Here is a 19,235-nt window from a genome sequence, read left to right as displayed (position 1 = left end):
TCTGGGCGGCAGGATCAGAAACAAGGGCTGCGTCCGAAGAAGGACTAGCTGGGGAGAGATCCAGCAAGAGGTCTGCAGAGGCTGAGGTCACGCTCGCAGGAGGAGAAGTAGGCTGAACAGGCCCTTCCATGGGAGACACAATAGCGCTAGGAGAAGACGCTAGGGCTGGGAGGTCCACCTTATCCACAGGATCTTCTGCCCCCTCAGGCACATCCGGGGTTGCGGGGACGGGTGGGACATAGTAACCAAAGCCAGAGAAGTTATATCCTGGAGTCATCTCGAGGACGTATTTCACAGTATCATCAACCCCAGTCGTATAGCCCTTATGGCTCACCTCCTTCATATGTTCCCTCAATTCATCTGAAGACTTGAAGGCCTCCAATGCCGCCTTGACCGCCTCGTCGATAACTTGAGGCTGCTTCTTCTGGAAGACAACAAAGTTTGCCGTGACAGAATCAGTCTTCCTTGTCGCTATGGCAGCGTCATTCTTAGCTTTCTTCAATTCTGTCTCCAGCTTCACAATACGCTCAGTAAAGCACTTGTTCGCGTCCTCGTGACCCTTGGCTACCTCTGTCATCCTAGAGATTGTGGCCACGACAGACTTCGCTTGCTCCTCCGCGAGCTCCCTCATTTTCTTCTCCTCCTCGTAGGAAGAAAACAAGGCCGCTACTCACCGTCGTAGCTCGCTCGCCCCTCGAGTAGCCTGAAAAGTAAAGAACACATCAAAGAAGACTCCAAAAGAGCTACAATAAGGGCAGCTTGGCTCAAGATATACCCTAGCAAAATCTAGGATGAACGAGTTCAGAAGTTCCTCGTCCGAACGAGACCGAAAGTCTTCGACGTCCTCAGGAGGATCGTAGTCCATCAGCTCGCCTGCCACGCGAGGGGAATGAAGGGAGGACTCGCCCTCGTAGACCTCCCATTGAGGCTGAAGATGCTTCTTCCCCTTAGGAGGAGGGGGAACGCCGGTGACGCCTTTCCCAGATTTCCCCTTCAGCATATCCTAGGGGGCTAGCTTGGGGGCCTTCGGAGTCTGGATGGTCTCCCCCAGGGACGCGACACCCTGCGCAACTCTTTTAGGGGTAGAGTCAGCACTCGTCGTTGCATCATGCGACCTCTTCTCAGGAATCCTGGGAGGCAAGACCCCACTAGACACCCTCTCTTTGCCCTTGGAAGAATCCTCTTGGCTCCTCTGATTGCCACTGGAGGAAGAAGAATCCTTTATGGAGACACTGGGGAGAGAGGAACGAGTAGAGCGCTAAGATTGCTTCTCCAGAGCTCGTTTCCTGGCCGATGCGGCCTATTCGCGAAGGTCGTGGGTATCTGGCTCATAGTCCACTAGAAAAGACAGGCACAGGGTCAGATATAGCTCGTGGTCATAAAAGGGGAGTCAATAAAGAAAATAACTCACCCTGCGCTGAGCTCAATCTGTACTTAATCAGCAGACCCTCGTCCGTTAGACAGCACACATTGAAAGTCGTGCCCGTGGCCGCCATCTCGAGAGACTACTGATCGTATGAGATCAGCATAGGGACTTGGTTCCCAGAGCACAGTTGAATAGGTCCCCAACCCGCCCTAAAGGGGTTGCCCTCAATACGTGCAAAGAAGAAGCGGTCCTTCCACTTCTTTACAGACTCAGGCATGTGTGAGATAAAGGATTTGGGTCTGTACAACCCCAGGGGACTATGCCGAGCCACATAAAACCACTCGTCAACAGTCTGCTTCAGATGGTAAAAATACAGGAAAAGTGCCCATAAAGCCTGGCGACCCAGTTGGGCAAAGAATAGGTAGAAGCCAAAGAGATGCTTCCAAGTGTTGGCTACCAAACGGCTAGGGGGAATTTCAAATTGATCCAACACTTCTCGAACAAACTGGTGAATAGGAAAGTGCAGGCCACACTGAAAGGACACTTCATACAGGCACACAATGTTTGGCCGGGGGGTATTCGCCCTCTCAGCTCTGGTAGGAACCCAAGTCTCTACCGAAGAAGGAAATCCATACCGGACGCAAAGGGCAGGTAATGAATCCTCCGTAAAGGTACTCTCAAAAGCAGCCACACAGGCAGACCTACCCAAGGCGCCATCTTCTTCCTCCACACTGGAGACACTACCGCATCGGCAATGCGCTTTGCAGAAGTTTCGGGCATAGCCCTCTTGCCGCTGGACTGAGCAGCAGGGACTTGGGTCAAACAACGAACCCGGGCAGAGAATCTCTTTGACCCAAAGAGTGCAGATCGTTCCTCTTGGGTCTCTTCAGAACTCACCTCAGGGTCAGAACCCCCACTCATTTAGGCAACATCACCGGAATCCCTGTGGGATTTCGATTGAGAAGAAGATGAAGACAAAAAAAAAAAAAAAAACTAAACTTACTAATAGAAATCAGAAGAGAACGAGAACGAAAGAGCGCAGTCCGGTTGGAGTAGAACCTAGAGCTTCGTTCAAGAATCCACGGATACAACGGCACTAGAGTAAAGTGCAGGGGTGGAAGGCAAGAACCGAGAAAAGCACAGAAATGAAAGGGATCAGTGAGGGATTGCTGCAAAGAGTGAGATTTCAATCCATGTACTCGAAGAAGAGGGAACGTTTCCAAACCCAAGGGCCAAGGGACGCAACCCATGGGGCGGACGAGGTTAGCTGGCTTTTGGGTCCCCTAGAGAAATTAATGTTCATGCCACATGATGACGTCATATTAGAAGATGTAGGGTAGCAAGGATCGATCAACTATAGGTTTTGCCTAGAGGTCATAATGCCTACGGACACGCGTCCGTACAGTAGAGGAACGTTGAACGACACCAAGAGTTGAAGCACCTTTTGAGATTTTTCGACCACGTGGCTGGTAACGGCGGAAGCGAAAAATCACACTCAGCCACCCAACTGTCAAATCTCACGTGCCGAAGAAATGGTCACAGAACAGCATTAACCTGACCTCCCCTGGGACACACGCATCCAGGGGAGTGGGGGGGCTCCTGATGAGGAATAAATCCGTGTTCCATAAGAGCGGGTCATGGATCAGGTAACAGGTCGTGGATCAAATAACAGGTTCGAAACAACACCATCATCGGGAACCGACACGGTCCCAAAACCGCCGCCCATATAACGCCACTACCGGCATGGAGGGAATAAACCGCTGCCCACGTTACGCCACATCCGGCGTGTGGGATAGAATGGATCATCAACGATCCCGCATTACAATCAGTCATGGTCTCACTCCACACCGAGATTTTCTCTGGCCACTCCAGGCGCAATCGCCACTTACCGTCACCTTAAATAGGGGAGGTAACACACGTCCAAATCATCTGAATTCTAATGGATTCTGACTATTGCTTAAGGATCTAACTTAAGCATCGGAGTGAGATCACCAGCCTGGCCCGGTACTCTCTGCTAATCCTTGTCTTGCAGGAAGAATTTGCTCCGAGAAGATTTCTGATGCAACACGACCCTTCTACTAGTAGTTAGAGCTTCCCCTTAATAATGTATTTAAAGAGGGTGATTTGCCCTAATCATTGTCACAATCTTAGGGGCTAGGATTAATTAGCTAGAAAGTACTCTCAGATATTTGCCATTTCATTTTCATAGAAATAGCTGATGGGGATGGTTTCATTAATAGCATGGTAACATGATGAAGACATAATTAATAATATTAATGAGCATGATATTAGGTTAAAAAGAAATAAACCTATATGAAGGATTATAGAGTAATAGATCACACTAGAAAGGATTATAGAGTATTATGTTAAAATAATACCAGGACAGGTTGATGGTATCTCTAGTGTTTTCTAGGGCTAGTAAGAATTGTGAGGCATATTATATTTGAAGCTTATAAGAAAGGGAGGGAAAACAGTTGGATATTCTAAGTTCAAACCGGATGCTGAAGGTAGATTCTTACACTTTTCAGCCAAAAACTTGCAATTGTTCAAACCTCCTCCCCCAGACGAAATTTTGTTGTTACCTAGGTTGTAGGAACTTTCTTGCTAACCAAACTCATAGTCAAAGAAATGGAATCTCGAAAGATATTTTGAAAAATATTAAAGGCCAAATGTTCTCTGGGCCGGCGGCGTAGGCTGCGCCCAGACACATACGGGTGGGCAAATTGACCACCCTACCCGCCTGAATGGTAGGCCCATGTGTCTGGGCGCAGGTTGCGCTGCGGCATAGAGAACATCAGCTCAATATTAAAACCAAAGAGTGTATTTGTGAACCCAAAGGCAAGTGAACTCAGTTCTTTGAGTGCCACCCCAACACCCACTGGACAAAAATTTTGTTATTGCCCGGTTGTAGGAATGTTCTGCTATCCCAATCGTAGGCGTCTGACTTAGAATAATCCCCTTCAACTTTTGGGTTAAAAAATACCCCTTAGTTTTTTGGTTTTTCCCCAAAATATCCTTTGAGATTCCAAGGTGCGCCATCATATCGTAGCGGAAGTCCATTATCGGAGTAAGATCAATTATTTGATCAATTCAATTCTATAAAAATAAAAAATTTGTTCGATGCGATTGACTCATACGGTGAAGGAAAACTTTTCCCATACAAAAAGTGTAGAAATCCTCTCAAAATCTGAGTTAAGCCGACACCTTAGTGTCAAATCGATCTTAGTAAACTCTAAATTGTCATTTGTGATGGCAATCTAATTTAGCTAATCTTTTGTATGATATCTTAAATGATAGATGCAGCTTGGGTATGGCTCGATTGAGCAATTTATGAATATTGAGTAGGGCCAAACCCCAACAATGAACAATCTTTCTCCTACAGCCCTACTTTAGATTTTAGAGCCATTTTTCAGGCATGACCCGTCTAAGGCCCATTTAGTCCGATTACAAATGGACCACCTAGCCTATGGGCCGATCATGGTACAGGATCCAAAAGGGGATTGGGTGGGGAGGAGGGGAAGACCGATAAGGCTAAGCCGAAACCGACACAAACTGTCCGATTACTAGCTACTGCCATGCATGAGGAGAACATTCTTTTGGTATTAATTATGAAAGGACAAGAGATCGCTACTTGGTCGAGTAGCGCCTGCACCAACACAGGGTCAATGAGAGCATGTGTAGGGGCATTTGTTTGGATGGAATTTTTATTTATTGGTGTTGAGAAGTAATTTAACGTACTGATGTGTTTAGACACAGGAACTATGCGCGTAGGTAGCATTCTTTTTCCATCATGAAATTACTGAGAACCCTTTGTTTTTTGGTAGAACTAGAAACCCTTTTTAAGATCTTGAGAAAAAGAAAGAACAAAAAATGGAAAAAGAATGATAAAGAAACCTCCCCAAGCCCAGGAACCAATGAGAGAGAGATCTCCCCAAGCTCCCGGAACTAATGAGAGAGAAAGACTAAAGAAATCTCCCCAAGAGATTATTATTCTATGTGGTGCCTTCCACGGATCCAATTTCACCTTTAACTACTAGAAACCAGCAAATTATTATTAATGTTTTAATAATGATAATAGAGACATGTCGATGCAATTAAATTCAAAAAATGATTTTCAGAGTGTGCTAGTGTATCCTCAGCGGTCGGCACAGAGAACCTTTTCGATCAAGACCAATGGGGTGGTTTCAACAATGCCACACCTTAGTCGCCTAAAGTCACTGATCAATAAGTTAGAATCCATATACCCAAAAATAAGTCTAGTAGCAAGGCCTAAGAAGTCCATATGATTTCAAGTGCAAGCCCAACTGTTGCGTCAAGACATCATCCTATGGTCCCTTCGAGTGCTGTAACCTGCAAAAGGACCAGAGTTACAAAGGAGAACCGGTGTGGTTCCGGCCTAGAGGTCTCCGATGCCTAAGTTAGATCTATCTAAGCAAACAGATGAATAATAGAATTCAAGATGGCTTGATGGGGTAGAGTACCTTCGTATTTATAGTAGTGTGGCGGTGTGGAGAGTCCGGTCGGTGGAGAATAGTCTCCGTAGTTGATAGAGACCCCGGGTAGCAGGGCTGTTCCTTGGTTGGTCGTCTCCCTAGGAGAGGGAGTGTCCCAGTGCTGTTAGAATCCTTGATAGATAGATGCTTACGTGTGGTGATAAGATCTTTGATGTTTGAGTCCGTCAGGGTGACGTGACTCGTAGGCGGTGGCCTAGAGTCCTTGAGATGGTGCACGTCTTGTCGATGGCCGCGGTAGCAGCTTGGCCCTATACCAGGGTCTAATGTTCAGGTCCGCTATGTACCCGAGGTCCGCGCCCCTAGAGGGTCCGTGTTTGGGTGTCATACGTTAAATCCGTGCCCAAAACCCAGTTTAAAACTCGGTCTGACCACCGGTCTGGTTTGAACCTTTTATGTAGAACCGGGAGCGGAGTACGCTCGTGAACTGTGAACCATGATACTCAAGCCATCCCACAAGATTGTTGACCGTGACTCTGGGGAAGTCATCGAGGATAGGTACATCGACGAGATAGGGGAAAGTTTGTCTTCGAGGGTGCATTCCTAGCATTTCCTTATTTCGAGGATCCGCCCGCTCGCCAGGTACCCGTTCCCACTTACAGATGATTGGGAGTAAGTTAATATCCTAATAACTCATGAGTATAAATACTAGAATGGGCTTAGGACCTGATGTTCATTCTAATCATATTATGGGCCTAGTAGTATAATGGGCCCAATAACTTAAAATTGACCTAAAGACCTAAGACAACCAAACATGACTTAAGACTAAAGTGAGGTAAATAGGGGTCAATCCACTATTCACCTCACAATAGAAAACCTAAATCGTGGAGAGGAAAGGAGAGAAGGAAAGAAAGAAGAAGAAGAAAAAGAAGAAGAAAAAGGAAGAAGGAACGAAAGAAGAAAAAGAAGAAGGAAGAGAGGTGGAACCCAAGCTTGCTCTCCTACATTGGTGAGCATTCTCTTTCTCTCTCTCTCTCACCTCCTAATTTATAGACCTAGGGTTTGGACTTATGAGCCATGAGTGCTTCATCTACCCTAATGGAAAGGCCATTAATGGCTAATCTTTGAAGCTTAGTTATAAAGACACCTAATCCTACCTTGAAACCCCTTTCACCCTTTCTCTATTTATGAACCCTAAGTTGGGGATTCACCTCCATTTATAGGTTTCACCAACCCTCATGGAAGACCATAGAGGTGTGGTTTGTGGGTTGTTAAATAACATTGATTAAAGACCCTTTCAAAACCCCAATACCCAAACCCATGAGTTTCCTTTCCATATGTATTTAATGGAGGAAAAGCTAATCGATCATGGGGTTTACAAACCCATGTTGGGTGTGTGCTATGGCACCTTGGTTGGGGTTGTTCTCATGGCCAAAGAGACCCCTAAAAACCCCTAAGAATACCCCATTTTAGCCCAAGACTTTGGGGCTGCAAAACCATTCTCAGAATGGCATGAACAGTAAGACTGGCACATGGACAGGCACATGCAAGTGCCAGTCCCTGAGAAACTAGATCTGCCGGTGGGAAGTCCGAGAGGGACAGGCACATGGACAGGCACATGCAAGTGCCAGTCCCTGAGAAAGATCTACCGGTGGGAGGTCCGAGAGGGATAGGCACATGGACAGGCATATGCAAGTGCCAGTCCCTCCCTGAGAACCTAGATCTGCCCGTGGAAAAGTCCGAGAGGGACAGACACATGGACAGGCACATGATATAGCCTTGCTGTGTGTGCCGGTCCCCTATTTTAGCCTTGTTTGATAACTTATGGGGCCCAACTCTTCTAGCCCTAAGGCACTAATCTCTCCCCACATTGTACACTCTCTTTAGGTTGACTGACCCAGCTCGGGGGCGTATTAGTATGTGGGACAGTGTACTTGGCATCGAACGCCGATTTGAAGAGCTCCGTACTAATGATTGACTGAGAATCAAGGTGAGTGAGTTAAGCAAACGTCTTAATTTATGGAATGTTTATGTGTCGTGTCTTGCGAATGTCATTCATGCATGTGTGCTATAATATATAATTATTGGTAAGATATAGGACGATATAAATGTTTAGATGTTGATAGGACTTTACATTCTTGTCTTGCGATATTATTTATTTTATTGCACTATGGTGCGAATGGTATTGGATTTAGTTATGGGACTCGGGTGCCGGTTGGTGCTGGACCTGGAGATTCCATAATATGGACTCACTCATGGCATGTATATCTAGGGCTTCGGAAGTGGGATCCAAGTGCCGGTGGGTGCTGGGCTTGAGATTACCGTACTTGAAATTGCATTAGAGTTGTCCATTGCATTAGGTGGAAACGGGATGGTGACCGACCGACTACCTTCGGTATTCACATCTCGGACTTGTATACGTGTATGGGCAAGAGGGACAAGAGGATAGCCGGCCGACCGTATTTCGGTATCTATGGACTCGGCCTCTGGCCTATGCACATGCGTACCTCACTCATACAATAGGTGAATGTTGGCTAGGATAAATGTTTACCCAGTACTATGACCCTTACCGACAGGGGGTTAGGTGTCGGTCAAATCCGTGGGTTCCGACCGTTATTCGGGTATACCCACCCGGGAAGTTCGGGCGCCAACCGTATTTTGGGCCAAACGCCAGGACGAGATTTGACTTGATTGTTTGCGTATATCTCTTGGTGGAGATCGGTACGGCAGGCTTCCAGCGCGACTCGGATTTGTCATCGTCGGTATACCATCCGTTTATGGTACCGATGTCGGGGATGCTACCTAAGGTGTTGCTATAGTACTATACCTGACTTAGTTGTGTGTTAGGTGGATTGGCTAGGATAAATGTTTACCCAGTACTATGACCCTTACCGACAGGGGGTTAGGTGTCGGTCAAATCCGTGGGTTCCGACCGTTATTCGGGTATACCCACCCGGGAAGTTCGGCGCCAACCGTATTTTGGGCCGAACGCCAGGCGGGATTTGACTTGGGGGTTTGCATATATCTCTTGGTGGAGACCGGACAAGAGGCTTCGCAGACGACTCGGGTTTGTCATCGCCAGACACCATCCGTTTATGGTACCGATGTCGGGATGCTACCTAAGGTGTTGCTATAGTACTATACCTGACTTAGTTGTGTGTTAGGTGGATAACAATAAAACTATACATCATCATTCATTCATATAGCATGATTTCAAATTGTATGTGATGTACGGTCTACCTTGGTGGTACGGGACACCTTGGTATCCGTCCATCATGTATGGTTTGCAGTCAACCCCATTCATTATTATTATTGTGTATGTTTGTGTGGCTTAGCCACTCATTGGGCTCAGTTGGAGCTCACTCCTCGAGAAAACATATTTTTAATTGATGCAGGTACATTCGAGCAGGACGGCGCGGAGTTCAAGACTCCTGAAGAAGGTCATAAAGAGTGGTGGACTCCGGAGTATGAGGATCATGGATCGGAGTGCTACTGTGAGATGTGTTCCCCGAGGGAACAGTGATTCTTGGTTGGTGGCCATCTTTTGATGCACTTGATTATTCATTTTTTTATTAAAAGTGTATTCTTTTATTCCTTTCTTGATAAGTGTATTTATTATACAGTGATAATACATAGATCCTGATTAGAACCCATTGATATGAAGGGGTAAATTTGAATAGACAATATTTTATATGCTATCACCTAGCTTTTGCTAACTCTGATGTTATTAATATTAATCCTTTCCTTTTACCTATTATTTGTCGTTGTGAATGAGTTAGTCTTGGGTATTGCATCAGTGAATCTGGTGGTTAGAGAGCGTATTGGTATGCTCTGGTTGCATTCCCCGTGGTTCAGGGATGGGGGCGTGACATACCTGTGAGGCCGCGCCTGTGAACGTTGTAAGAACCAAGGATTCCAAAATTCCAAAATTCCCCTGACAAGGGGGTTGGTTCTCGATCGATGCGAACCGGATCTCGCCGGTGAATCCTAAACCAAGGACCCTAATTCCCCTTAAGAGGGTAAACGGGTCAATAGGAAGCCACCACCTAGAAAGGGTCTAGGACCCATAGATTTCTCCCGCGAATGGGGAGAGACTAACTGACTCAATGGATAAGGCAGGGTCTACCCAGATCATTGGGTAAGTGTCAGGTTACGGACTGGGAAGGTGTTAGACACCCAGTCCGCCCGACTCAGAGCCGATCATCCTTCTTTTGACCATTTGCTTGAATGAGTCTTGCTTGCAATCCCTAAAGCTAGTTATTCTAAATCTAGGTCATCCTAAAACTAGGCACCTAAGACCAAGGTTTGAAAACTCGGGTCTCGGTGCCAACTCGGACCCTTGAAAAATCGAGTCAAGTCGAGATCTCAGCGAGATCTCGTCGAGTTGTTGCTTTTTTTTTTTCTCGACTCGATGCCTCATCTCGGTGGGTTTTAGACCTAGTTTGGGTTTGAAACTTGGTATTCAGCCTATTTTAGGCCATTTAAACACAATGACACTATCAGATTTTGCAAAAACTAAGTCCAAATAGGAGTTTCAGTTAGTAGGAAAGAAAGACAGACACTTACTTATGCTAGAAACCAGGAGAGACACAGGACAAACACACTTATTTATGCCTAATATCATTTAAGTAAATGATATTGCATTTACTTAAGATATTATTCATAAATAAGCAAATACCCCCTATTTGAATCCAATAAAAATAGTTAAAAAATCAAATTCCAAAAGGAAAAAAAATCAACCCCCCAGTTCAAGAACAAAAACTAGATTTTCGATGGCAGGTGCAATTTTCAAACTTTTTAACGCAACTGAATTTTGACAGCATTCGTGCACACCGAATAGCTTTCCAACAAGTCCAAGATTGCTAAAATCTGATTTATATTGAAAGAGTTATGTACCGGTCAAACTTAATTCGGTGTGCGCGAATGCTGTCAAAATTGCTCTGAATGGAAATAATTTTTTGGACATCAAAACAAATGAATATTTTACCACACTTTTGGTTTTTAGCAATGTTTTACCATAATAAGATTTATGAAATTTTTAGATTTGAGAAAAACCCCAACATTAGAAAGTTGAAAATTGCACCTACCACCGAAAATCCAGTTTTTGTTCTTGAACTGGGAGGTTGACTTTTTTTCCTTTTGGAATTTGATTTTTTAATTATTTTTATTGGATTCAAATGGGGGGTATTTTCTTATTTATGAATAATATCTTAAGTAAATGAAATAAAAATACAAAAGCATTTGAAATACAAATACAAAAGCATTTACTTGTCTGTCTTGGTTCCTGGCATAAATAAGTGTCTGTCTTGTCTGTCTTGGTTCCTGGCATAGATTCCTAACATAGATAGGTGTCTGTATACCAAGAATTTCCAGCAAGATCTCGAGATCTGGCACTCATGTAAAGGACCTAGATGGGCATTTTCCTATGTCAAACCGAGATCTCGGAGATCTCACCGAGAAAATGCACTTTTAGAATGCGTATGTGATCTCGACTCGAGATTTTGAAAAACCAAGAAACTCGGCGAGATCTCGAACCTTGCCTAAGACTAGGCATCTATATACATAAAGTTGCAACCTAAACCAAATTCTTAATTTATTCTAGACAGGGCATGAAGTACTAAAAAGATTAATCTAATTAAGCATGGGATGGAGAGATTTACACTAAAACATGAAATATGGAACATGAAACAAATTTCTAAGCATGCATCAACTGAAGATAAGATATTCTAAATATCCATGGGCTAGATGACGGGCCAGCCCAATTTCCGTTCCAAACAGCGTACATCTACGTCCCACGGGATCCCAACGTGTAACGTTTCAACTCGGGCCGCTAGATGGGCATTCTCACTCCTTCGCACACGTTCTTATCCTACCCAAAATCGACTTTAGAAATTCATTTGGAATCCCATAACCTCGCTCTGAAATTGATTTGAATTTGAGGGAGATACTTACTTAATCCTAAATGGTGAACTAAATGCACTCATGCCCAAACTCTCCACTCGATCTAAATCAGGTTAATGGGTCAATGCCCAAACCGAAGCCAAGGTCAATTGGTTTCCAATCAAAATGGGCCTAAATTGGAATTATGGCCCATGCCCCAAAATCCCAACTAGATCAAATCCAAGTCTCATAATTTCAAGCCCAAGCCCAATTCCTAATTAAATGATTTATCAATATTGGGGGCCCAGCCTGAATCTAGGCCCAAAATAGATCTTATGGCCCATTATCCAAAGGTCCATGCCCACTTCCAACGGGCCGGATTAACCTGGAAGCAGGCCCAAAAGCCTAAATCGGATTTGACCAAATCCCAAAAATGGCAAGAAAAGGCCAATCGGCCTCAATTCAATAGGGGCCCATATTGGAATCTACAAGGCCCGTTAGGTGACAAACCAGAGAAACTTTATTATGCAAACAGATGCAGGCTTAAACTTAAAAAAATAGAACCAGGACATGATAAAAAATAAATAAATCTCATAATGGCAATCTTATTCCTGAAACAGGGACGAGGCATGACAAAGGTATAAAAATGCAAGGAGGGAGGGGTAGAAACCATGTTCATTTATCTATAACAACAAGCTCAAAGGATCGGGATTATGCATTTTTCAGAACCTCGAGAAAGGAGATCACAGAGACCACATGCTTATCAAGACATACACAACAGATAGGTCACCAATGCATCTCTAATTCTGACATTAAACATACCGGATAGGATGGCAAATAAAATCACAAGAATTTCTGGATCAAACATGACTTATCAATTCAATAGAGAAGGAAACCCAATCGACAAAAAGAACAGCAGAGCACATATAAAGGAGTTCCACCAATAAAGGCTATGAAGGCCACAAATCCAAAAATCTGGAATGTAAAATATGGAAACCGATCAAGTTGGTGACACAATTTCAATCCCAAAACCATGCACAAAGACTGAAACATAATATTGATAAAAGAAGACATGCTATTTGCATCTAGAGTATTCCTAGAAGAGAGACATTCACAGATTATACTAATGAAACAGAGAATCAAAGCACTATAGAACCATTTCATCTCTAATATAAAAATGAGAAAATCAAATAGGGAAGTTAAGCTTTACCTGTGGTCTTCTTGGAGCTCCCTAGTGCAGCCGACAGCAGCTTGTGATGGTGGAGGAAATTATTACAATTAGGGAATCATAGATGGGGGAGAGGGATTATTACAGACCACTCAAAGAAAAAAACAGCAGAAGCTAAATGAAGTGAAGAAATGGAAAAATAAAATAAGAAGAATAGAAGATGAGGAGTTCACGATCAACTGCAACGGTTCCTTCATCCTGGCTCAGAGAAGCCTCCGGCTCTCCTTGTCTCAAATTCTTTTTCACTCCTTCTCTAACACTATCTGTCTCTCTCGATCTCTTCTTCACTTTCTTTCTTCTGTTTTTCACTCTCCCTCTGCTGCTCTATTTCTCTCATTCTTCTCTTTTTTGCTCTCTCTGCCTCTGCTACGCTCTTTTCTCTTTTTTTTCACTCTCTGCTACTCCATTGTCTCTCTGCTGTCACTCTCTTTCTTTCTTCTTTTCTCCCTCGTTTTCCCCTCCTTTCTCTCCGTTCTTTCTAATGACGAGACCTTTTTCTTTTCAAATTCTTTTTTTTTTGCCCTGCTGTTTGTCTCTCTCCTCTCCTAGAGAATGACGGATCCGGATCCTCTACGGCTTGGCTATAGCAGGCATCTGTCCTGCCCAGTACCAGGAGCATGACATGTGTAAAGTGCAAAATCCAACGGCAGATTTTAAATCTTTTTGAAATCCAAGAGTTAAGTGGTTTAATTGTATAAAACCAAATCCATCTAGACCAAAACCGTTTTACCAAACCGACCCGATCTAAACTAAACAAAACTAAAACGAAACACTATTCATTCATCTTCCCATTTTCAAAATCAAAACCTTAACCTTGTCTGTTCCCTCTCCCGCTCTGAACCAGATCCCCAAAATCGAAACCGCTGACGAAGAAAATGACAACAACATCATCGACGGCAAAGACCTCGAAGCAGCAGCCGAAGACGATCTCAAGCCTCCTCCCTTCAAATTCCATCGCATATGGCCCAAATCCGACGAAATTCGATTCCTCCAAGACCTCCTCGAATGCTCCGCAGATGGATTTGTCTTTCCTCGAGACCTCCCTCTCTTCTACAATCGCTTCTCACAGTCCATGCCTCAACCCTACGCTAGATCCCAGCTTGTGATATGAGTTTTTGCGGATTAGATACATACCCATTATTTGGTGATGGGAGAACATAAATTATGAACCGAGTCCGGTCTTTGGTTATTCATTATTGTCAGTGGAGACTTGTCAGGGGATCTCTAAGCTTGTCCTCACAGCTTTGTTGTAAATTTCATTTTATTTTGCAAAAATTCATTCAAATTTCAGTTTCAGCTTTGGATTATGTTGGTTAATAAACTACTTCCCTGACTGCATTACCTTATAATTCTGTCTTGATCCATGATAGGAGACATTTTTTGATGGCTTCCCCTCTTTTGGCGTACTGAAGAGGAAGCGAAATAACTAGATTGCTTGGAATAACTGAGAGAGACAATGGGAAGGAAGTCGAGATGGCTCTTAGAAATCCTCCATGGGTGCAGTGCTGCATATAATTTTATTACCTTGATAAAAGAGACATATGGGGAAGTAGGCACTTCAGAATATTCGGCACTAGGATAGTACTAAACTGAGTGGATATCAGTAGTTCAATCTTATATTTTGAAATGGATTATGATGTTGCACCCAGGTCACACTTCTGTATGTAAAAATGTAACCTTTTGGCTGTATATTGTGCATATATAACCACTCCCTTTTCGATGATAAACTAAAAAGGAAGTACCAGGTGGTTAAGAAAATTAACCGAGTCTACTTTCCTTGTGTTCTAACTAGTGAAAAGCTTCTTACTCTTATGAGTAGCTTAATGTAAATGATGACTTCAATTACTCAGATTGGCTGATCCAAACTTATATTTGATCAAGTAGTGGTGCTAATTGGAACGGTTCCAGTTAATCAGGGTGGGTCTTAAATCAATTCCACAATTGGTCCATGGCCAAACTATCCCAATTAACTTGTTGGTTTCAAATTTTGGAACCAATACCAATTAATAATGGAAATGATCTGTTCTAGTTCCTAAAATTTTCTTATTAGTATTAATGATAAAAAAAAAATTTTAATCCTACAATGATCAGTTCAATAAGCCTTATGGTGGCTTCATCAGCCATGGCTACTGTTTCATCATGGTGATTGCATGACTGTTAGGCTTGGTTGCTAGTTCTCAAACTAGGGATAGAGGTCATGCTCATCAAGCCTGGAAAACTTGTCATATGTAAAATCACAGCTCCTAATCAAGATAGCTCTTTATCAGTTTCATCTTTCTGGAGATGCTCTGGGGCACCCATAAATGCTCTGTCATTCTTGTAGACGATGAAAAACAATTGTTAATTGTGATCCCATTTCAAAGACTAATCCTCTGAACTTGGAATTATTTGGGGGTTAGAAAGACGTGGCCATTGATGAGTCCAATAGAGTTTGTGGATGCTTTCCGAAGGCATTTATCTCAAATCCGGCATAAGGCAAATTTATTGATTAATCATCTCCAATCCTTTTGGTCAAAAACCTCAGCCCAAGATCTAAACATCTGGTTTTGCAATTGATCTTGATTTGATCTGGACAGTTTTCAAATACGACTTGCAAAACAAGCAAAGCTTATACTGTAATTGGACATTGAATGCACAAAAATGAATCCTTTTATGATTGAATAAACAAAAATCACCTAGAAGATCAAACACAAGAAAAAACCAAACAAAATGAAAGCCAAAGGATTGAAGGTTATATAAAAGAAGATAATAAATAAATAGGAGAGAAAAATAATGTTTATACATTCGATTTATACATCGATCGAGTGCTCTCATCGTTGATTGATAGCATTCTCAAGAACCAGCCTCAAGCGGCGAGCCATTACATCTAGTTCCGCCACTCTTTGCTCTCGCCACCTCTTCTCAAAATCTATTGCCCTCCCCTATTTCGACGATTCCGCTGGAGTAGACAAAGACGTAGACGTCTGGTCCGGATAAAGAAGCTCCTGGCGAACGAGTATCATTCTCACCTCCTTGAGGGATCTATCAAAGCCATCCATAATGGTTTTCGCCGCGAACCGTCCAAGCCCACCACCATCTTCACCGACTGGCAAATACGGCTCCTCTTCATGTCCACTGCCGAGATTGTTCTCTAAATTCAATTCAGTATCTTCCTCAGTAATATCAGCGTCGTTGATGCTAGGTTGAACTGGTGGTGGAGGAGGAGGGGAGGAAGACAAGCAGAAGGGTAGGAGAGAAACTCACCCTAACACTAACCTTAGAGGGCTTCCGCTTATTAGACTGAAAGGGAGATGAAGAGGCATATGAAGGATGCCATAACTGATTGGAAAGATCGAAGAGCGCACGATCGTGTGGAGCAAGAAGCGAAGGATCAAGCCCACCTGAAATTCGAGTAGAGATAATGCGAAATTTCTTACGAAGACGACGAAGCTTCTCAGAAAGCTGGGATCTGGTGTAGGGTTGAGGCATAGACTGTGGGAAGCGATCGTAGAAGAGAGGGAGGTCTTGAGGAAAGACAAATCCATCTGCGGAGCATTCGAGGAGGTCTTGGAGGAATCAAATTTCGTCAGATTCGGGCCATATGCGATGGAATTTGAAGGGAGGAGGCTTGAGATCGTCTTCGACTGCTGCTTCGAGGTCTTCGCTGTCGATGATGTTGTTGTCGTTTTCTTCGTCAGCAGTTTCGATTTTGGGGATCTCGTTCGAAACGGGAGAGGGAACAGACAGGGTTAGGGTTTTGATTTTGAAAATGGGAAGTTGAATGAATAGTGTTTCATTTTAGTTTTGTTTAGTTTAGATCGGTTCGGTTTGGTAAAAACGGTTTTGGTCTAGATGGGTTTGGTTTTATACAATTAAACCACTTAACTCTTGGATTTCAAAAAATTTCAAATCTATCGTTGGATTTTGCACTTTACACATGTCATGCTCCTGTTACTGAGCAGGACATATGGCTACTATAGCCAAGCCGTAGAGGATCCGGATCCGACGGATTCAGATTCTCTATTGCCGAGTATGTTCCTGCCATCGTCCTGCTGGCAGCAGTAAGCTTGACACGTGGAAATGTCCATATCCAACGTCCAAGTTACAAATCCTCTAAAAAGTGATAGTTTTCCAAGTTTATGCGCATAGCAAAACCAAACCGATCATAACCCAAACCGACCATAAACCCAAACCAGAAAGAAAATAGAAAACGTAAGGCCTTAAAGTTTCAAAAAAAAAAGGAAATCCCTTCTTCCCTCTCGAATCCCTCTTTCCCTCTCATGTTCTTCATGTTCTCACGGCCATGGAACCTTGAACAGCGCTTGAACAGCACCGAAGGAACACTGAACAGCGAGAAAGTTTCTGCCATTCATCTTCTTCATCTCCTCACTGCGATGGAACCGTGAAGGCTGCTGTCTTCTTCCTCTCCTCTGTTTCATCTCCTCTGCAACCTCTCTTCTTACTCTCAACTTCAACCTCTGCTGTTCGCACAAATCTGAAGCGAGGATCGTTGGTGGAACCATTTGCCCCTCTCATCTTCTTCCATCCTCTCCTCAATGTAAGTATTTCAAATCCTAAATGCTTTTTGTTGATTAATGTTTGTTGGTGGAACCATTTGCCCTAAAACGTTGGTGGAACCATTTGCCCTAAATGTGTTAATGTTTGTTAATGGTTTCTATTTTTGTAAAGAAACCAATTTGCATCTCTCACTCTTTCTCTCTGTGCATGTCATGGTTTTAAGTACTCTGATGAGGAAGACGTTAGTTGCTGAGCCTTAAATAGTAAATGAGAAAGACGGGTAAATAACACTAAGGAAGTAGAAAACACCAAAATTGGGGAAGGAAGACCTGCCTTCAGTTTTTTCTTTTCTCTAAAATTTGGACTCCCCAAGCTGCAATTAAAAAAAAAAAATCAAAGAAGAGGTAGATGTGTTCTTTACTAATATGCTAAGAAGCTCAAACTTAACTGTCAGCAGTGAAGGGAATTATTGTTCTGTGTTCCAAATGGTTACGAAAGCTCCATCAATGGTATTTTTGTTAGATTCACAAATTCCTGCTTATTTTAAATTTCTCTTAACTTTTCCATCATGCAGGGTATTTTTGAGACTTTAAATTTTGGATTACATCATGTACCACATGTGCTCTGGTTCAGTTTGGATCTTTTTTCATTGTAATCTGAGTAGCTCTAAATCATAAGTATGTGTTCAAATGGGTTTAAATACTGTTCTTTATATTGCTTCTATGTTTTCTGCAAAATTTCTTAATTCCCCCGGTGTTTTTTGCTCACCTTGCCACTGTGTAACCAAACTCCAATTTTCTTCTTAACACTAAATTGTGAAGCCTATTACCATAGAAAACATTGCTATTCATGACTGCTGTTCACAATTGCACAACTCTAAAATCCAGTCCCACCTTTCTCTTATATTTTAATACTTAATCTGTGCAAAGCCCATAAACCCAGACACACCTCACAGACAAGTGTTTGATAACCCCCTCTCCCAAACCCACCAAAAAACCATGTTTTACCCGGATGTCATTCTTGAGAAAATCATCACCAACAGCAAACGAAAAGAAGCCGTGAACCTGCAAGAACATAAGGGGTCACTTAGGATAATTGGTGATCAAAAGTAAACCAAGCTACTAAACAAATTTCTCTTAGGTTTTTCTTCTTTTGGCTAGCAATATATGCTAAAGAAGTAACAATACAACACAGGGAAAAAAAAATCAGGGAGACTGTAACACACACATGCACACACACACACACACACACACACACACATATATATAACCATAGTTTATAACAATTACTATGATAAGAAATTAGTACACTTGCTTCAAATATACCCTGATGTCACATGACCTATACTCAATACAAGTGAAAAATATAAGACTATCAGAGAAGAAACCAACATATCTGCACTAAAATTTTTCTGGTTTGATTCCCTAGAACAAATGAAATGTTCCCTGTGCATCAGCAACAAATGAAAACAAATGAAGGGGAAACCAAGCATCAACTATGAGCACTCTATTTCATTTGAAACCTGATATCATAACATGGTTAATCTCAACTCATTCCATGTGTGAGAAAGGCAAATCACTCCATTTCATGCACATTTACAAGTCAATAAATTACCGAACAAATCACCATTAGAAATTGCAGTATCCCCAAAAAGATTAAAGCTATTTATATATTACAGGAAATTTTATTTTCTTCCCCCAAAAGCAGTATAATATTTTTCTTCCTTCAAGAAAAAGTAAGCAAACAGCCCCATTGGGTATGATCTTTGATGGTTTGTGGCAGAGTCTCATGGTTACTTGTAAATCTCAAACTT

At 42.8% G+C, this 19,235-nt stretch overlaps 1 long non-coding RNA gene across 1 annotated transcript; it reads right to left on the bottom strand.

Annotated features, from left to right (window-relative positions):
- Positions 1 to 670: 670 nt before the first annotated feature.
- On the bottom strand, positions 671 to 16,587 carry LOC122664007. The gene is made up of 3 exons (XR_006333261.1): positions 16,012 to 16,587; positions 13,665 to 13,669; positions 671 to 682 (listed from the first exon to the last, which is right to left on the bottom strand). It is a non-coding gene; the product is annotated as an uncharacterized LOC122664007 (long non-coding RNA).
- Positions 16,588 to 19,235: the final 2,648 nt, after the last annotated feature.

This window comes from Telopea speciosissima, chromosome 6 (assembly GCF_018873765.1).
Source record: "Telopea speciosissima isolate NSW1024214 ecotype Mountain lineage chromosome 6, Tspe_v1, whole genome shotgun sequence".
NCBI lineage: Eukaryota > Viridiplantae > Streptophyta > Magnoliopsida > Proteales > Proteaceae > Telopea > Telopea speciosissima.
Note: the sequence above shows the minus strand (reverse complement) of the source record. Positions and strands in the feature narration are given on the sequence as shown.